Here is a 22,232-nt window from a genome sequence, read left to right as displayed (position 1 = left end):
TCGGCTGAATTGAATCAGGACAGTGATCTGAATCAACTATTCAAATCATTGTTCCCAATCTGGGCCAAAACTGAAGTGAATATGGCCCATTTCACACACCTCTACTGGACAGTACTTTTAAAGGCTCGAGAGTGTGGGGCCTGTGGCCTCAGGGGATTGGATGCCCTGACTCTCTAGCAAGGACAGGTTATCCCAAGCACTGATCTGGGCTTGATCCAGGTGGTGGTTGTTTTGTTGCTGCTTCAGAGGATTACAGTGTACTATTAAAATCTGTCTTCATTTACTTTCTTTATATGGAGGGCTGTACCAGAGTGGCCTCTGCACAAAGTCTGTCTTGTCCTTTTCATTATTTTAGAAAGATAATTATTTTCTTTACCTGGAGATCTGAAATATTAAGAACTGAGATTGTGGCTTGTTAAGCAAGAAAAGGGCAGACAAAACTAACATATCATGGAATTTTGGGACATGCCTACACTATCTCAAGATCCCTTTAAGGAATGCTGCTGTAAAGCATGGCCTGCCCTGCACTTGAAGGAGTAGGTAATATAACTGCCATAGTGCAGAATTGTGTGTTCCAATAAGCTTGCTATTGAGGATATGCTTAACTGGCACATACCCAGTGCTATTTTAAAATGTCTGCATCACATCCATTTCAGGGGAAAGTATGTGTAGGGTGTTCTAACTACCAGGCCATGTGCTAGGTATTACCCAAAACACTCTCCAGCCCTCCTCCTGAAGCTAGTGCACTGGACAGCCAGAGGGAGAAGTTATTTGGGACTAAAGGAAAAACAAGGGGTAGCTTCCTTGATAGGAACATACCCATGGAGCCCCAATATGGCAGAACAGTAGCCCCAGTAGCATTCCTAGTGCTCATGAATATTCAATTCAAGATCCAGTAACCAACTCTCTAAAGAAGGGCTGGATGATACCCTGGAAATGCTAGTGGCTAGTATTTTCCTAGAAAATTAATGATACTGGATAAAAAACCCACAGGGGGTGTCTAGAACTCAGGGCTCCTCAACCCTGGGTAAATGCCCTAGTCAATAACCCATTGAACTGAAAGATGGGGCCTTCTCTTCCATTTAACTTTGATCTGGAACACATGCAAGGTAATCCTATTTTTCCATAAGGGGAAATATAATCCAAACTGTGTGTAAGCACTAAAAATAGTAATTCCATGTAAATGCCATGTAGGTAAATGCACTAAAATTTACCCTTTAGTCTTCCCAGAACTTCTGTGTCATGTCTTGTTACCCCAACTTTACTTTCAGGGAAACCAAAGCAGAAAAAAATATTTTTTTTCACAGCTGTTAAGGGAGTGGTTATCAAAACTGGGGTTTTAAATCAGAACTCTATTTTCCTATTCTTTTCTGGTACATGCCTCTTCATGATATATTTTCAAATCCGGAAATATTATTCCTCTTTTACTCCAATTTACCTTCCCGGTGGTCTCACTTTGTAACTGCTATCCATTCTCCTAAGTAATGGCTTGACATCCTCTTAAACCCTTCAGCATTCCCAAGTCAGGCAAGCGATTTACTAAAATGCCTGTACCTGGGCTAGAGGTGGTTAAGCCTAGAAACAAGATACAGCGATCAAGAAGCTAATTTGGGACTATCAGAAAATCTAATATAGAATATTAACAAGCACATTCATTCCTTAATTTTCCATATTGTTTAGCATGACTTCTGAAAAAAAACAAACCCTTTTTATCTTCTAAAGAAAGAAGGGCAGATGGGCAAAAAAAGTAATGAGAATCTTGAACATCGTGGACTAGAAACTACTAAGAATCATAACTGGTTTAATCAAAACAGGATTAAATCAAATTTCAGGGAACCAGTCTGAGAAAACTGATTCCCATACATATCCCATTAGGAAAAGGGACAACAAAGACTTTGATAAAATGGCCTACAAGGGAAGCATTGATCCTTCAGGAAAAAAAATCAGCTGTTGAAATAGGCTGTAAATTAATGTCTTCTAGAGAAACCCAAGGGAAATAACATATATTATAGTATCTTTTTTCTGCTTGTCATGGGTGGTTAGAAAGAGGATTGTAAAATAAATTATGTAGCTAGTTCAACACGTTCATGCAGGAAGTGCTCAATGAAATATGACTTTTGAACTGTCACAAGAACTTTTTATTAAATAACACAAATGCTGACTCCAATTCCCACTCCTGTGAGTCTAAAATGTAATGACCTCTATATAGTGCCACAGGGCTCACCACTAAAAATAGAGTGCATTTTAATGAAATAACTTTGATATAGAACATGAATTCTGATTAGATTAAAACCTCAGGGATAAGGAACTAAATCTTGAGGCCTAAGTTTCATGTCTTCCATAAAAACTTAAATTCAAAAGCACAGAGGAGAGAAAACAGCTTTGTGAATCCACAGACATTCCCCACGTTGTTTCCAGAGGTCTGTCATTGCTATACTTTCAAAGGGTCTATGAACTGGAAGAGCATTTTGCACTTTAGAAGTAGATAGGTTCCTCAAATTTAATATTTTGTTTCATATTTCATACATACTGTTAGACCCCGACTCCATGCGGTGCCCAACGATTAGGGAGATGACAATCCAATTGCCCATGGATCCTGTTACTCATTAGCCAGAGCAAGCAGGGAGCAAACACCAGCACACATTGCTCACAACAGCTTTATTCAGAATAGAGACAGCTTCAGACTAGCTCCCAAAAAACCAACAAACCAGGAAGCTGCACTGAACAATAGTTTTTTTCATATTGTATACACCTTGGTTCATACTCATTAACATTCACTCCACCCTTACTCCTCCTTCGGTTCCACCCATTTCTCCTCCCATCTCAAGCTCTGCCTCTATTTACTGTTTGCTTTATTAGCATGGAATTGTCTATGCATTTTACTCATTTACATGCCTTTTTGCTATGAGCATATGTCTAAGACCTTGACTCCTGTTCTTTGGTCAATGGGTGGACTTTGACCAAAAACTGGAAACTTCTGGAGGCTTCTTCACCAATTACCAGTCACCTTTTTGCATATGTTCATTTCGGATTCTGTTACCAATTACATGTTGTTTTTCATATTCCGTTCTGTTTTTCTGTCTCAAGTTATACCATCTTCCACATTCCTAAAACATCACCTCATTCACAGCACATAGACTCGCACAGATTCACTTGCTGCTTTTTTCTATGAAAATGATTGACACAATTAAGACGATTACTTAGCATAAGCAAATGGCTGGCTTAGCTATCTGCTAGGCCACAGCTCATGCCTTTATCCAGCTGCAAATCCAGTGCTCCCCCGAAATCCACAAAATGTTATTCTAACACATACGTAGTTTTTTAATATGAAGAAGAGGTTATTCAGGCAAGCTTGAAACCATGAATCACAGAAGGTTTCCTTCATTTTTAGCTGTACATTTTTTTCTTACATAAGAAAATATGTTTATTCATTATGTTTAATCTTTACACTAAGTTACATCTACTTTAACAAATAAACTGCTCGGCATGTACTGTACACAATATTAAAATCAATAAATTTATTATACTTTAACTTTATCTACATATGGTCTATATTCAGATAGTTTGGGAGGCCAGATTGTCTTCTCAATCGGTGCATCTACGTGAGATGCTGCATTGCCATAGTGACGAGCTACATCGCCATAGCTCATGGCTAAGGTGACATAGCATCCATGGGCATGAACCATGATGATGATACTACTGTGCAGTAGTGTGGGAAGAAACCCTATGGTAATGGGACTGTGCAGTAACACCAGTTACTGTGCAGTCATTTAGTTTTTGCTTAAGCAAGTATAAAGTGACTGTGCAGTAACAACTGTGCAGTGTGATGTATGTACAGATGTGTCCAGTTACTGCTAGTAGCTATAGATTGTGTAAATTATTGATTCCATTAGTTTATCTATATACCATAGAGTTGAGAGCAGAATTTTGTCATCTGTATATTTTAGTAAAGTTTTCAAACAAAGTTAAAGGTTAGAATATTTTTTATCTAAAATGGTTATATGTTTATTAATGTATTCTGTCTTTTCTCTTAAATCAACTGATTGAAGATACTACTACGTTTTGTTGCAGGATATTGAAATTCAGGTCATTTTTTATCATAAGTTATATTCAACTTAACAAAAAAATTATTCCATGTTTGTCAGTATGAAGAATGAAAGAGGAATTTAAGGAGACAAGAGAAAGTTTAAATGCTAATATTTTTGCTAGACTATTACCAAGAAATCTCAGTCATGAGACCTACCAATTCAAGGAGCTGATGTCATAAACAGCTAGATTCTGAGCTAAAAAACTATTCTCTGCAAAGGATAGCAAATGTTTAACAAAGAAACATCATAGGAACATTAGGAATACATCAGACTACACATTCAGAAGTGAAAAAAGAATATGAACATTCATATAGCTAGGCTGCTTAATCTGCAATATCTTGCTTAGTCCACGGAGTGGAATTACCACCACATTTTCTACCTGTCTGTAAGGGAGCTTACGTTGATCTAATTTAAATGTCAGAGAAAGGCTGCAGGAAAAAAAAAGATCTAAAAGGCTGCAAAGTAAAGTATCAACAGTCTAAAATTAAGGGTTAGATTTGTATTCAACAACACTAAACATTTTTGAGCTCTTGTAAATTCTGGGCCCCTAGCATCATAGGGTTTATGAGATCAGTCAGACATTGTAGATTTCTATTACTTTTTACCTTGCCTCATGAAAATGGTTGTGTTTGCTTAAAACTACATCAATATTGGAACTAGTTAATAGACTTATTCTTCTTTTGGACCTGACCCAAGCCACGATAACAGGTTTGAATTTGGAGATTCACATTGAAGAAACCTTTCCTGCACCCCTAATTTGAAGGAGTTCAGATTTGTGGCCCTTCATTTTTCAATTTATCTATATATCTGTCCACTGGAATGTCCACCCTAAGTACTAAGGATTTATTCTCTTTTATTCTCTTTTATTCTGGAGGGTGAGATCCACTTCCTCTAGTCTACATTTTGTAGGGAACCACAATTTTAGGGTTATTCAAATTAATATCTTTTAGTGTCTGCCATATTCAAAGTATACTTGCTTTTAACTGTTCCAAACCTGAATTGTCATAATGGTATTTTTTTCACTGTTTTTGTTTGCTTCATTGTTGAATCTTCAAAGCAGAATTTTGTTTCACCTTGTGGCTGACCAAAATGCAGCTTGAGACTAACAAGGTGCAACCCCATGAATGTCCATTTCCCTGGGGACAACTAGCAGCAACACATATTTATGCTGCTGCTAGTTGTCCCCAGGCATGCCCCTGCATGTCTGCTCTGGTGTGCAGTAAATTGTCCTGGGTGGGGTAAAGGAAGTTGGGGTCAGCATGTGGGCTGGCCCTAGCATTCTTTGGGGTCTCTTGGGGCTGCAGCAATGGTGATCGACATGTGCAGACCCTGGCCAGCCAGTCATGCTCCAGCAGACTCCCATTCTGGGTAGTGTATGCTGCAGCCACATGCACCACCTTCCTTTTTTTGGTGTTTGTTTTTTAGACAGCAGAATTTCCCAGTATCTAATTTTGCTACCACACTACAAATATGAAGTGAAATGAACATGTGTGCCATGTGTCTTTTGCAGTGCCTCAAAAGGCTTTATGTTGCTACAGATCTTATGTTCCCACTTGTGTGGATATGATCACGCCACATGAGTTTTTGGATTTGTATAGAATCCCTGTGGATGCATCATAGAAACATTATCTCATTATACCCATTATAGGAATATGGAGAAAACTGTACCTTTCTGGAGTGTGATCTTTTTGCTATAATAGGGTCACTAATGTACCTGGAGGGGTGGGGTAAAAGGAATCAAATCACTACTGTGTTACAGCCAGATAATTCAGTTAGTTTCAAGATCACTTTGGTTGTCCAGTGGGTGAAATGGAATTATGCCCCTAGTCTCCAGTGCCTTCGGTCACAGAGTTTACTTCTAATAGCCAATGCTTAGCTTAAAAAATTGATTGCCCATACTACATGAAACAGAGACAAACAAAATTTTTAAAACTTTCTCTTTAGCTTCACCTAATAAGAGAGAACTCTTTAAGTGCTTTGTTGTCTGAAGACATTCTAAAAAATTACATTATATATTATGGCAGGGGTGGGCTAAACACGGCATGCGGGCTGGATATGGCCCACTAGGGCCTTCTATCTGGCCTGCAGAGCCCCTAAAAAAAATTAGAAAATGAATATGTACCTGTCCTTGGTTCCTGTCAAAGATGACAGAAGCCAGGGGCAGTGGGACTCAGGGGAAGCCCTGGTGGGCTTCTGCAACAGCAGGCCCTACCCAGCCACTCCCCCCAGCTGGAAGCTGGAAGTCACTGCCTAGTAGAGGCTTCTGGCCTGAGACCATGTGACTTCTTGTGGGTGCACTGGCAAGGAAAACTCAGGTAAGAAGGGGCGGGAAAGGCAGGGGAGGACCTCAGGCAAGGAATAAGCTGGTGCTGAGAATGAGGAAAAGAGGCCCTTCCCCACCCATGGCCAGTGCTCCCTGCTGCAGCCACTCACAGCCCATGAGGGGCTGTTCTAAGCAGGCACAGGCAGCCCCACGTGAGCTGCAAGTGGCTGCAGCACAGAGGACCGGCCACAGGGTGAGAGAGGGGCCACTTTTCCCCATGCTCAGCATGTGACGGCCAGAATCAGAAATATTAATAAGCAATAAATATGTGCTTTTTGGAGGTATTTGGAATTTTTGTCTAATAGAAAGCTTGTAAGTTTGTAACCCACAAATACAACTTGTAACTGTTCATGAAACTGACTAGGCCTCAAAGGCAAAGCTGTAGCTGCAAGATTAGCTGACCTATCAGTTTTTGCTCAGAGTTCAGCCTTGATGATAAAAACTGGATCCAACCACCTGGCACACCCAGCACATTACAGGAAAACATGTTCCAAGAAAGCATATTCATAGAAACCTAAAAGGGGTTGGGCTTAGGCAAAGCAATGTCCATTTCAAACCTGAAGATGCTGCATTGTAGTTTGCTTATTGGATAAACTCGGGTCTGGGTAGTAACATTTTATGATAATTTTTAACACCTTTCAATCCCATAGGGTAACAGCTATAGGGAAAGATTGTGAGTGGCTCTAAAGCCAACAGCTTAGTATAAAACTAAGTACAAAAAGTGTGTGTGTCAGGTGACAAGCAGGAAGGAGGGAACAGGATGGTAATTACTTTTCTAAGCCTGGACACGGACTCCCTGTGTCAGTGAGGGTTGAATCCTGATAAAGGGGACTTCCCCGATAATCCCTCTGACAGTGTCTATTGGGGATGCCTGATTCTCTGGAATCACTTGGTGCACACCTGGCCTTGAGGGACTATCAATAAGTTGCAAACCCATGTCTGTCTATCTGTTGTTTTAAACAGCCCAGTGGCTGGTACTCTTGCAGTGCCCAGCTGACCTATGACAGATTGATATATTTATCTGTTGTCATTATCTGTTGTTATTATTTACAATTAGCTCTTTAATACTGCATCAGCTGCTTATTGCATTTATCTTTCTGTTAACTGGTGTGTGTGTGTGTGTGTGTGTGTGTGTGTGTGTAAACTATAATAAATTTGCCATTGCTTTACTCCCAACTCTGCCTCCTCAATCCCGAACCAAAAAGCCCAGTGGCTGATACCCTCACAGTGCCTATCTGGCCTGTGATACAGCACCAGCTTGTGACCGACCCCTGCTGCCAGCCTGGGCCCCACACCAGCTCCAGGCTTGCCAGTTAGGGTTGCGCCATGGTGGCAGCGGCTGCTCGGCAGGGAGTAAAGCGCCCTCCCCACCCCCCCGGCTTGTCATACCGGGCAGTGTTTGCTTGAACCTCAACAATGCCATCTATTCATAGATACATGGATTCATAGATTGTAGAGTCAGAAGGGACCACAAAGGATCATCGTGTCTGATCCCTTGCCCCTGGCAGGAAAGAGAACAGAGGTCAGAAGACCCCAGCTAGGTGAATATCAAGCCTCCTCTTGAAGACCTCCAAGTTAGGTGATAGTACTACCTCTCTTGAAAGCCCATTCCAGATTCTGGCCACCCTTACTGTAAAAAATGTCTTCCTAATGTCTAACTTGAATCTACTCTCCACTAGTTTGCACCCATTATTCCTAGTTACTCCTAGGGGTGCTCTGGTAAATAGCATATCCCCAATTCCCTGTTGTCTTCCCTTGATAAACGTATAGGTAGCTACAAGGTTTCCCCTCAGATGTCTCTTGTGAAGGCTAAAGAGATCCAAATCCCTCAACCTCCCCTTGCAGGGTCTTTCATGGAGGCCACTAATCATGCAAGTGGCTCTCCTCTGAACCCATTCCAGATTCTCCATGTCCCTCCTGAAGTGCCCAAAACTGGACAAAATACTCCAACTGTGGCCTGATCGATGCTGCATAGAGGTGGAGCGTCACCTCCCTCAATCTGTTGGTCATGCATCTCCTAATTCACAACAAGGTGCAATTGGCCTTGGTGATGGCATTGTTACACTGTCAGCTCATGTTCATCTTGGAGCCAACTATGACTCCCGGATCCCTCTCAGCTGCTGAGCTGATAAGGTCATCCACAGCCTATAGGTGTGCTCAGGATTCCTCCTCCCAAGGTACAGTACCTTGCATTTATCTTTGTTGTATTGCATCATATTTCATTCTGCCCATTGATCCAACCTGTCCAGATCAGCCTGTGTCTGCTCCCTGTTCTCCAATGTGTTAACGTTGCCCCATTACTTGGTATCATCTGTGAACTTGGAGAGGGTGCTCTCCATACCTTTGTCCAAATCACTGATGAAGATATTAAATAACACTGATCCAAGGACTGAACCCAGCAGGACCCCACCACCCACCTCCTTCCAGGCTGAAAATGACTCATCTACCTTTGAGTGCAGTCACTGAAGTCATTGCTTAGCCCTAGGCTTGGGCTGTCTGAACTGCAATTGACCTATTTTGGGGATATGGTGGGGAAAGTGGTTTTATGATATTTTTACATCTACTTCAAATCTATGGTTGGTTAAGGACCAAGAAGATCTTTCTAGAAATCTGAGCAGCTTATATTCACCTCTTCTTCTTTAAGAAACCTGAAAGCTATCTGATATTGAAGCAGAGCCAGGTAAATATAAGGGGAATGAAGTTCAAGTCCTTTTGATCACTTTCTGGTTGTTATTGTTTATGTCATTTTATCATGAATAACCTGGTCTTTATTCAATGAGAAATTTTGATATACAAATATGAGTTGGAAAATAACCCGGGCCACTATCCATTGATGAACTGAGAATTCAGAAGTTTCTTCCAGACTCGAATGCATATTGTCGTACCTTTTTCAATAACACTGAACTCTGGGAAGAAATTATATTCAACCGACGAATCTAGACATGGTTGCTTAAAAAACAAAAACAACCCCCCCACTCCCAAAACCCCCCACAAAAACATCCCTGACTGGATTTCTTAAGGGAGGGCAAAGTTTTTCATTTTGGTAAGTTTTGCATTTTCCCTATATTGACCCTGTTTCAGTTAGGTTATGCTTTCATTTATGTGGCTTTATAGCTGAGGTACATATTTTTTCTTTAGAAATAGCCAGATTTTGTAACTGAAAAAAAATTATATTATTTTCATAGATTTCATAGACATCAGGGCTGGAAGGGACCTCGGGAGATCATCGATCATTTAATTTATTTGATTTGTTCAGAATAATTATTTGAAAAGCTATAACAAGTCACAGTTTGAATATCAGTGAGCTTGCCTTAACTTTCATTTTGGTTTTGAAAGCTGGGATTAATATAGTAGGAAATGAATCTCTCATGGGGTTTTTTTTTTACCCCATTTTCCTACAGAGCAGATTGGCAGGGAGCTGCAAAGCATGGAGAGTCATAGCTGCAGCTTTCTTAGTAGGCTACTGAGCACATATGAACTGAACTGTAGTATGTCACAAGGTGTCCCAAAATTAGAAATGTGGGAAAAAATATGAGTCTGCAGTCTATTCGAGACACCGTGCTTCCTGAATTTACTCCTAGGAACCCATTTTATGCATTAGTCCTTTTCCAGGCCAGTGCTTAGAAACAAAATCTAGTCCTTAACAAAGCAGAATCTCTCCTTTAACCAGGAAGGCAAGGGTAGGGGAAAATGTCACCAACTCCTTTTCTTCAGTAATATTTTATGTAATAAAATTTCACATACAAGATGCATCAGAAGTCTTTGCCAAGAAAACAGGACTTAAAAGAGAGTGGAAAAAGATGTATTTTCTTTTTAAAATATTAATTGCTTTTGTATTTATGAACGTTTCCTTAATGAGAGATTAAGAACTAGGTAGTCTAGTATTAGAACTGCAGGTGGACAGCAACCCATATAAAGATTTTACCCAGCCCAAATGAGGAGGCTCATCTACTTAGATTGCTTCATTCCTCCAGAGATAGAAAATGCTGCATATGGGTGGAGGTTGCATTACCTTTTCCATGAAGCCCTCCTTTATGCTGTGGAACTTTTTTTCATTAAAGTATATTGAATTGATTACCGAAGATCTAAAGGTAAAGTCTCACTCAGGCTTATCCAGAGGGTATTTCGGAGCTAGACTGATGGTACTAAATTCTCATCAAATCATAAAGCTTGTCTAAACCAAGAAGCTAAAATTTATCTTGCATCTCATATGCTCTTAGAGTGCACTTTCCCCCAAGCCTGGGCAGTTACTGTCCATTTAAATTCACATCCTAGCTTATTATGTTTTAATTTCCCCATGTAGACAAGTGCACAGAATCACAGAATGTCAGACTAGAAGGGACCTAAGATCATTTTATCTATTTCCCAGAGCCAAAGCAGGATAAGTATACCTAGGTAAGTGACTCTTGACTAGGGTGCCATGGCATGAGGTACCTTGGGATCCTTTCAAGGGTGCCACGGGATACTGTGCAATGTTAGCACTGTTAGGTGTACAAACATGATTCACAAGATAATCCCAGATACATCAAATAGAAATTCACAGAATTAAAAACATTCTGACTTCTTGTGGTCCATTTGAGTTCTTTGCAAGAGGAGAATTGCTCTATTATTTTTCTGTAGTAAAAAAAACAAGTAACAACTAATAACTGTCATTTTGTGAGGAGTGCCTCGTGTCTACCACATGTCTCAAATCGACTGAGGGTGCCTTGAGTCTAAAAGCATGGAGAATCACTGGTCTTTTTTTGCAGGACTTCTGCCTAACCAGGAATTCCCAGTTAATTTTGTGCATTTGATTTATTCTTCTTACATAAAATGTGTGCAATACTTTTTGTGTGTCTCTCATGTAGAACAGTATCAAGGACTTAACTAAACTCAGGATATCAGTTACTACTTTCCTGTTATCATTACTCCAGTTATCTTGTCAGAAAAGGAAGTTATCTAAGTCTGACTTGACTTGTTCCTGACAAAATCAATGTTGGCTTTTTATCACTAAATTATCTTCTAGGTGCATATGCTTTGATTGTCTAAAAAATTGTTACAGTGACTTTCATGTTATTAAAGTTAAGTTAACTGGCATATGCATTCCTTGTCCTACTCTTCATGGTTTTCAAAGATAGGTAATCATTTTTTTTCTTCCTCAGATCCTCACAGATTTGATCCATCCTCCATGTGTGCTCTAAAATAATTGTTTTTAGTTCAGAGATTACGTCAAGCAATTATTTAACTACACTAGCTTGAATTTCAACAGGGTCAGAATATCTATCTATCTTCAATTCTTTAACATGTTCCCCTCTTCCCCCTTCTCTCATTCGCCCTTCCCCATCTCCTCCCACTCACACTATCTTTTTTTTTTTTTCCCATGTGCTGGCTTGCACTTCTATCTCCTTGTTAAAATACATTTCTGTAAGTGTCTGGTCAGAATTAACTCTCTTCCTCTCTCTTTTTGGGTGATGATGACTGAAGCAAAGAAGCCACTGACTACTTCAGCCTTCCTTGTATCAGTCACTATTTGTTCTATTTCCCCATTAAGAAAGGGATCTTACTTTTCTTAATCTTTTTCTTACTTCTAATATATATATATATAACCCTTTTTGTTGCTTTTAATGTCCCTTGGTAATTGAAACTCATTTTGTTCCTTAGCATTTCTGATTTTCTTTCTATGTGTTTTGTTATTAATTTATCCTCGTGGCATCCTGAATCATGTGTCCTTATTTTTATTTTTGTATAATTCCTTTTAGATTTTCAAGTCCTTAGAAGTAAGAAAAAGATGTAGAAAAGTAAGATCCCTTTCTATTACTATGCTTCCTGTCTTCCCTCTGAATTGGGATAGTTTGCTGTTGTGAATTTAATATAGCCTTTCTCAGTAACTTTCAGGTCTCCTTCACTCTTCTATCACTTAGATTATATTCCCTAGACACCCTACCTACAAGTTCCCTGACTTTGTTTAAGTCTGCTGTTTTGAAGTACATTATCCTTAGTCTGCTGCTCTGCTTCCTTCCTCTTCCTAGAAAAATGAACTTGCTCTTTTCAAGATCCCTTTTACTCAAATTACTTTTTACCTTTAGATGTTCAACCACAGTTCCTCCTTATCAGTTAGAATCAAAATGAAGAAAACGGCTCCTTTACGAGCTTAATTCACTCTCTGAAAGCAAAAAAGTTGTTGCTTGTACACTACAGGAACGTCAAGAATTACCTGTGTCCTGACATATTGCTTGTCCAATGGACACCTGGGTTAGTACATTTCCCCACTACCACTAGGTCCTGTCCTTTGCAGGCTTCTGCTAGCTACAAAAAAAACCTAAATTTAATCATCAGCCTCCTCCTCTTCCTGCTTGGATAGTCTATAGCAGATCTCTTTTGTTATTTTGCCACCGTTCTTGGTTCCTGTCTTCACTCAAAAAGTGTGGATCTCAACTCTTCTGAAACTTCGAAACAAAAACTTTTATCGCTATATAATGCACAATTGCTTCCTTTCTATCCTTGTTATCTTTCCTGAACAAGGTAGAGTAAGGATGGATACAAAGGTTGTGCAGTGTTACAACCATATTTTTCCATGAGCAAAATGAAATATCACTATATATATAGAAAAAATGTGGATTTGGGGTTCCTTTTTTTAAGAAATTGTTGTGGTTTTTTTAATCAGAAAAAAAACAGCATATATGTGTGTGTGTGCGTGTGTAGTGATATTTCATTTTAATGATGGAAAAATGTGGATTTAGGGTTACTTTTTCACCAAAATTGTTTACAAAAGAATATCTATATATACAGTTTCCCATATATCTATCTCTATATATATATCTATTAGTGGTGTTTCATTTTAATCACAGAAAAAATGTGGATTTGGGGTTACTTTTGTTAACCAAAATTGGGGATTATTTTTAAATCAGAGAAAACCAGGATCCCTGGTTATATGTAAACTCTTGGCACAGGTACTGCTCAGAGTCTCTGGTTTTGCATGGATCCTGACTCTAGAGTGTGAAAACTTCTGCTGCTCATTGTCCCCTGCTTTCCCCTGTTGATGAATTTAGCAGTGACAGGGAAGAAATCATATGGCCATTTTTAGCTGCATAAGTGACATTTTCATTTGACTTACAAAGCTTTTAAATCTTCTTTCTCTGGGTTTGTTTACTAGTTGTTCACTGATAATATCTTTACTGAGTAAAGTGAGGCCCAAAGGAAACATAGAGGAGAAGCTGGGATGTTGAGTCCTTTTTTGCATATAGCCCTAAGCAATTTAGGACATGGCCCTTTTGTCAGATTTTAATTGCATAAATCAGTACAGAGGCAGGGCTTTTAAAAACATACTAAACCTTATTTTTCAGATATTCTATTTATAATAAGTATTGCTAATTATTCTGCTGTCTTTTTCCCATTTCTTTTATTTAAATTATTGAAACCATTCAATTTAAAAAGATATACCAATTTGAAATTACCCATTCCTAAATGTAATAATGCTCAAAACTATTCCCCCCCTCACATTTTAATGGAAAGATATGAGAGAGTACTTTGAAAAATGCCTCCAAGTGGTAAAGGTAAAGTGGGACATAGTAACCTTTATTTTATGGGTGCTTCTAACCAAAGTCTAGAATAAAACTATAAAATGAAGTCACTTACGTAGATGGTAGTATATAGAATTCTTTGTAAAATAAATACATCTAAATCATTAATCATTTGTATGCTTGTTATAATTTGATTTTGGTACATACATTTTTTACTATATAGATTTGGAAAGGAAAGGGCAAACTTTGGACCATATTCCTGCTCTACCTATAGGGACCATTAGTGGAATGGACTTAGTATCCATTCCATACTGCTCAAGCCACTGTAAAACTAACAATAATTCAGGCAGGTGGTTCTCCTGATCTTGCCTGGTTTTGTGTGACAGTCCTAAGGGGAAGATGTTAGTGAATGAAAAGGTAAATGTATTAATAGATTTTCAAGGTGCAATAGTATTATACTAATATTCTATGGTATTATAGTATACTTAGACACCAATTGGTGGAATAGTTTTCCTTGAAATTGCTTATAAGCTTACCTTAGACTTTAGGTAAATAATTGCTGGCTGGAATATGATACTTCTCAGCTACCCTGGTATTTGTATCCAAGAGAATTGGTTTAAAGTGAGTTCAGGCATGTCTATACAAGTTGAAATCACATCTTTGCATTAATGTTCAGACAGACTGAATCTGAGTAAAAATATCAAAATATTGTTGAGTATGAATTACTATATTTTCTTACATACAATATACCACAGAATAAGATATGAACTTGTTTTTGAAAGGCAGAATAAAGAAAAAACTTGTTTCTTGTACTAAGTAACTGAGTAACAGCAGGTAGGGAGATGAGCCTTTTCATTATTTATCATGAAAGTTGTGCACCAATAAAAAGGAAAAGCTACAGGTACTGATTTTTCTTCATTCAGTGCAACCTATGTTGCTCCTTCAAGCCTCATTTCTTTCACCAGAAATGGTGATAAACATAGAACCATATAGAATAATAGAAAATTAGGGTTGGAATGGACATCAAAAGGTCATCTAGTCCAAACCCTGCTCAAAGTAGGACCATCCCCAACTAGATCATCATCCCAGCCAAGGCTTTGTCTAGTCAGGTCTTAAAAAACCTCTAAGGACAGAGGTTCCATAACCTTTCAGAATAATCTGTTCCAGTGCTTTACTACCCTCCTAGCAAGAAAGTGTTTTTCCTAATGTCTAATCTAAACTTCCTTTGCTGCAACTTGAGACCATTGCTTCTCATTCTGTTATCTGCCACCACTGAGAACTCTATCCTCTTTGTTACCACCATTCAGGTAGTTGAAGGCTGTTATTAAATCCACCCCCTCAGTCTTCTCTTCTCCAGACTCCAGATTATAAACATCACTTTCTCCATACCATCACTGGTATGTATTTTTGGTTTTGGCACTGGTTATACAGAGCCCAAAACACTAGTGAACAAGCAGCTAATGAAAATCTATGAATTTATTCTTAGAAACATGCCAATCAAGAAGAGAAAGCACTATTACTTCTATTTTATAGATTGGAAACTAGGATGTTAACTGATTTCCCTAAGGTCACAATGAATTAGCAGACCTTCGATCTCCTGAACTGTAGTATAATGTCTTAATCACAAGAACATCTCTCACTCTCTACTGTCAAACAAAACTTTCCTTTGCCCAAAAATAAGAGTGCTCCCAATAACTGTTTTTATCACAGAATTTTCTCTTGTGGATATTCTTACCTCTGAATGTTAGCAGTTATCATTATATGCTTAATTTTATAATTCTAATATTAAAAAGCCTAAGTCTGTCTGTCTGTCTGTCTGTCTGTCAATCTGTAATGCTTTATTTACTCTCTGACTGGCAGACAGAAACAGCCAATCAGAGTGCTCCAAGCACAGGGGAGAGCCACCGTAATTCCGAAGCCATGCTGAAAATTGGACGGGGGGTGGGGGGAGCTGGGGTGAGAAACGCTGGCCCCAGCTCCCCTCCCCTTCTCCCTGCAAGTGGCACCGAGGACCAGACAGGGCTAAATTGGCTAAAATTTGATATTTTCCATGTGTTAGGTATCCAGCTTGTAGCTGTATTGGTCTAGAGGAAAAGACAATCAGGACTCATAGTAGAAATGATATCTTGTATTAGAACAACAAGATTTTTGCAAAAAAAAAATCTTTAATTGCAAGCTTTCAGGCACAAACACCCCTCATCAGGCACTGGAAAAAAAATTGTAAAAGTTCTCCTGCGTAGAAATGAAAGTTAATATTTCATAGGATTTCACAGAGGAATCAATAGATGGAAAATTCATCTGGGCAGTCATAGCTGGTATGAAGCCTCTCACCTCCTGGGAGGATCTGTGATGATGCAAATGACCTTGAAACAAAGGCAGGAGCAGGATCTCAGGTTTCAGGTGGTCACAGTTGCTTATTAAAGATTTTTTTTTTGTTTTTTTGCAAAAATCTTGTTGGTCTAATAAAAGATATTAGACCAACTACACTACAAGTCCTGATTACCTTTTCCTGTAGACCAGTACAGCTACATCCTGGATACCTGCTACACAAGTAGATTCATTCCTATATTTTTGGGACTTGAACAGGATGGAATAAATTATTTTGGTGCCTAAGCCTATTTAGAAAGCTAACAAGTAAAAGGGGTTCTGGACCCATCCAAATGATTGGAAAAGATAAACATTTCTAAATTTGTTTAACCTTTTTCTAATGCCAATAAAGCATGATGCTAATGACAAACCAATGCTTTTATTTATTTATTTATTTGGTTTGCAAATGATATTTTGCTAAATGTCAATAAAATATCTATTTTCTAATTAAGGATAAATAGCTGTGAAATGTAATAGCATAGTTTAACAACTGTTAATATTCATTAGGGGCCCTTTTGGAAAGTTCTGAACTTTGCAGCTCCCACTATAAAGTATGATGAGCCCTAGGGAAAAAAAATAACTCTGAACCTGCCACAGGTAAAGGAGTGGGGCAGCAGTCAACATCTGCAAAGGTTGTTAATATGTGCTCGAGAAGTCCCAGGAAGAGGGCCATGGCCCCTACTACAGAGCAAAACCCTCCACTGTGGACACATCTACATGTGCAGTTAGTACACCTGAATAAATTCCGGTGCAGTTCATGCCAGAGTATATTGCTCCAAGGTGTAGTGTTTATACATGCACCAGAAATGGCAGCATGTTGAGCCATGGCAGAGCAGCTCCAGTTGGCAACAGGTCCAGAGGGGCCAGCCAGTCCACCTGGAGTTGGTCTGCCCTCGCTCAATATGCTGTGAAGGGCCTGGCTGGGCTGTGAAGATGCTACACTGTGGGGCTAGCTGGCAAGCAACCCTGCATTGTAGCATTCTTGTGCCCCAGCCATCCTCGGTCACCATCTACATGTGTGTTGTGGTGCACTAAACTCCACCATAGGAAAATACTTGTACCAAACAGTACTATCCTACAGCAGAGTTAATTAATTTACTGCAGCCTAATAGTACTGCATGTGTAGATGCTGATGTTTTACTGTGTAGTCAATTCCACTGTAAAGGACACATGTAGATGCTAATCTGATCATGGGATAAAATTCCCTTCAAACTCCAAATATAATCAGTCTGACCTTGAGTGAAGGGATGTCCCAGCCTTCTGCGGAAGCTTCAGGATTGAGAGTATGGTTGAGGGCAGAAAGGTAAGAAAGGTTTATTGACTTAACAAAAACAAGAGTACGCGTAGTATACTAAGATAATGACAGACAATAATAATTTGCATTGGCAACTTATTGGCAGTCCCCTCTGATGCCTGATGTACAGCAAGTTTCTCTTTCCACAAAGCTTGGAGAAGTCAGAAGTCCCCAATCAGCGCTGTCTGAGGGGTACCGGGAAGGACGCTGGTATTCAGTCCTTGGGCTCCTCAAGATCCATGGGCCCACTGATCCAGGTTAACAGCTAATTAGTCATTCTTTTCACAGAACTGTATCTTCCTTGTAAATGATTTCCTGATGTGGCAGCCAATTTATAACTTCTCAGCTATGCTGATAACTTATAGCCATTCAGAGTCTTTTTACTTCAACTGTCCTTAGACTGACCAATAGCAGTACAAGCAGTACAAACCTTGCATTCTTCTGATAAGGTTAATTTTAACTATGCCACAGGGCCTACCATCACTACTTCTATAAGATTTACTCCCTACATCTTAGACTTTAATTAGGCTCTTAGCAACAACATATAGCTTAATATCTGAACAAATGACAGAAAAACACTTGGTCTAATCTTCATAGAGCCTTCAGCAAGCACCTTTATCACACAGACATAATTTTCAGCTGTCACAAAGGGGCAAGAGCCCCTAACCAGGAAACTGTATGTTAGAAGTAGCTGAACAATGTATTTGGAGAGAATGGAACATACTTGTTTTTTATTGATCATACTTGAAAATTGGATGGTGTTTCATGGATGTAGGATTGCTTATCTGGTTTGCATGAAACACATTTGTTCATATAAAACCATAACTTTTACGTTCCTATTAATGTGAACTTTCTATGGAACAAAACATTCTATTAAAATTAATTATAACAATTTGCTATCTCAATATACAGAATACACAGCAATAAACACAACAGAACAGACATTCTAGGAAGTGGGTCTTTTAAATCAGTATGGTAAGACAGTAAAAGCAGAAAAGAGAAAACTAGAAAGCTGGTACTATTTACGGGAAAAGTAAAGGTTGTTTTTATTAATCTGTTACAAAGATATGGAAGGCAAAGATTCCCCCAAAGGAAAGTGATCTATTTAAACATTATGTTGGAGGGTTTTTTTTTTTAATTGTCCTTGCTATGCTCATGTAAATTATATATTCTGAAGCCAACAGAACAGTTCGGGTAAAGGAAAATTTGCAAAAGGTGGTGTAGTGTGATGGCTCTGAATTATAGTTATGTAGCAATAAGAAGTCTATACAATTCTTACTATTTCCACAATATAGTTTAAATGCAAACATTTAAATTTAGGTCCTAAAGGATTTTAATTTTGTAAATTAACCCCCCCCCACACACACACACATTCTTGTAACAAGCATTTAAATAACATCATATGCTATGCTTTCTTTAAAGAAGTATTTTGAATTTCATTGGTAATATCTCAGTATATTGTTAGTTGACTGGTCCTTCCTTTTATGTTTCTTTTATTATTTGATAGCATAGTAATTGGCCTTAGGAGACGTTCTACTATTGTAATTGGAAAAAAGCAAAATTATTTGATTACTCTGTATGACAGATTTTAATTATAGAACAGAGGTAACGTGTTCCTTGTATTCTAAGGGGAAGAGAAAGAATGTATCACACTTTAAATTTAGACTGCCATCTAGTGCTGAATATAAATGTCCTAAATTCTAAATTGTCTAATCAGTCAACTATAACTATGATTTAAATCTTCTTATGATCCAGAAAATTATTTGTGAAGTTTAATTCTATGTCTGGACTACATTATAACCTACCCCCCCCCCAAAAAAAAATACCAAGAAAAAAGGAAAGACCAATTCTCATCTATTTAAAATGTATACCTGAATAGTCAGTATCAAATGAAGATTAGAAATACCCTGAAAGCAAAATGTGGAATAAACCCTGTTCTGTATGCTATAAATAACAAATCTGATTTCAGTTCATTGAGCTTTTATGCTTAGGTATACTTTCTTTATTAGTTAAACCAGGAGATCTTGAACTTCTTCTTCTAATAAGCAAGATTATTTTGGGAATATCTCCCTGTACATTCCTGACCATGTAGATTGCTTTCATGACCACTCAGCAGATGACCAAGGAACAGCTTAAGTCTAACTTCTGTACTCCTATCATAAAAACAGGATTGCCCTCCAGAGATATGCAGACCTATAACTATCTTTATAAGGAGGAAGTCATTTGTAGGAGCAATATAATCACTGCTACTCTTCAGTTGAGTTAGTCAGAGTTAGTTCCAAGTTGGACTTTGGCCATCTGCCAATGAAACAGAATTCTGCCATGTATGTCTTTAGCAAGCAACTGGTATGTGGAAAGGAACTATAAAGAGTTATTTAATATGTGAAAATAGGTTAGAAGGAGATGTGTGTGCCATGGCCAGGAAACACGGAAATTCTTAGAGATTGACCTATAGATCATTCAACTTAATAAGACTGCTACAAATATTAAAGCTGTAGAAGATAACTTTGTGATAATGATGGGTCCTGTTGCCACACAGAAGGTGCATCTATACATGAGCTTTACTGTGACTTGACTAATTAACTCGGAGGTAAAGCATTGCTTTACATATCAGGGCACAATAATATAATTAACTCTGCCATAAGATAATACCCATAAGGACAGTACTATTATATGGTGGAGTAATATAGACAGTGACAGGTGCTGGATGGGGCATGAGGATGCTAAAGTGTGGGAGCTACCTGTCACATGGCTTAGCTAGCCTATCTGGTGCCCAACACCAATATCTGGAGTTTGCACCTGGCCCACTGAGGCTACTGCCAGCCAGGGGCTACACTGCCCTGGCTCAAGCTGCTGCTGTCCTGGGAGCACTTGTAGATGTTTGCCCAGGAGCAGCTGACTCAAGCTTGAGCTGCTCCTGTGTTTATTGAATTTCATTAATTTCACATGTAGATGCACCCACTGAAAATAAATAAGCTAGTACAGTCTTTGGGTGTAGCATTTAGATACGGATACGTGGGTTTTTGGTGAATAATTTATTTGCCCCACAATGCAACTGTTGTTTCTCCAAACTATTCTCAAATGCAAGTAAAATTAACTGAAATGTTTCATGTTTTAGCTATATTCTCAAACCCAACAAAGAAGAGGTGATGGCTTACCCAATAAAGCAGAGGTTGAGTAGTCCCAATACTGCCCAAGGAAGTGTTAACCTATATCTCCCACTATCCAAGCAGCATGCTACAAGTACTTTGGGAGTATGCTACTCTGTATCTTTCCTGTTGACACTATATCACCTTAAATGATCTATTTAGATATTCACTGCAGCACAGGCTGAAACCAACATTTTTAGCCTTCTGGGTGAATGTCCTAACCACAATGCATGCATACTGTTTTAGATAATAATTAGTCATTTCTACAAAATACAAAAGTTCTAAGGAGAGATAGGCCACTCACAGTTGAATTATTCTGAAGCATAATGATTAGAGTTCCTTGATGGGAGATGTGGGTTCAAGGCCCTATAAAGATTAAGGATATTAGACAAAGTTTCCCACATCCTAAGATGTTGTCCTGCTTTTCTCTCACCCTTCTCCCCAAACATACCTGTTTACTTATTTCAAAGACCAACAGAAGCATGCTAATACTCATTTTAGTTTACAGCTCCAGTGGCCTAATGGATAAGGCATTGGCCTCCTAAGCCAGAGATTGTGGGTTCAAGTCCCATCTGGAGTAACAGCTAATATCTTAAGGCAACTTTTCCAGTTTTGGGTACCACACTTCAAAAGGGATCTGGACAATATTGAGAGGGTTCAGAGGAGGGCAACTTGTATGGTCAGAGGCCTGTAGGCAAGGCCCTAAAGGAGACACTGAAGGATCTAGATCTCTTCAGCCTCCACTAGAGAAGAGTGAGAGGTGATCTTGTGGCTGCCTATAAATTCATCAGGGGAGGACAGCAGGGAATTGCAGATGTACTATTTTTTCATAGATTCATAGACTATAGAGTTGGAGGGACCCAATGGGTCATCATGTCCAAGGTGATAGCACCACCTCTCCTGGAAGCCCATTCCAGATTCTGGCCACCCTTAGTGTAAAAAAATTCTTCCTAATTTTGAACCTAAATCTACTCTCCAATAGTTTGCACCCATTATTCCTAGTTACACCCTGGGGCCCTCTGGTAAACAGCGAATCCCCAATTCCCTGCTGTCCTCCCCTGATAAATTTATAGGCAGCTACAAGGTCCCCCCTCAGCCATCTTCTGTATAGGCTGAAGAGATCCAGATCTCTCAACCTCTCCTCATAGGGTCTTTCATGCAGACCATTAATCGTGCAAGTGGCCCTCCTCTGAACCCTTTCCAGATCCTCTGCATCCCTCTTGAAGTGTAGCCCCCAAAATTGGGCACAGTACTTCAACTGTGGCCTGACTAATGCCACATAGGAGGGGAACATCACATCCCTCAATCTGTTGGTCATGTATCTGCTAATATACGACAAGGTGCAATTGGCTTTGTTGATGGCCTCATTACACTGTCGCCTCATATTCATATTCAATGATGACTCCAAGATCTCTCTCAGCCTCTGAGCTGCTGAGGAGGACATCCCCCAACCTGTAGCTGTGCTGGGGATTCCTCCTTCCTAGGTGAAGTACCTTATATTTATCTTTATTG

General features: G+C 39.0%; 1 non-coding gene across 1 annotated transcript; it reads left to right on the top strand.

The window, feature by feature from the left end:
- The first annotated feature begins 21,227 nt into the window (after positions 1–21,227).
- Positions 21,228–21,300, top strand: TRNAR-CCU (transfer RNA arginine (anticodon CCU)). The gene has a single exon. It is a non-coding gene; the product is annotated as a tRNA-Arg (tRNA).
- Positions 21,301–22,232: the final 932 nt, after the last annotated feature.

The sequence above is a fragment of the Crocodylus siamensis genome, chromosome 1 (assembly GCF_052110815.1).
Source record: "Crocodylus siamensis isolate JL-2025a chromosome 1, ASM5211081v1, whole genome shotgun sequence".
In the NCBI taxonomy this organism is placed as follows: domain Eukaryota; kingdom Metazoa; phylum Chordata; order Crocodylia; family Crocodylidae; genus Crocodylus; species Crocodylus siamensis.
This window is presented reverse-complemented; position numbering and strand designations above follow the sequence as displayed.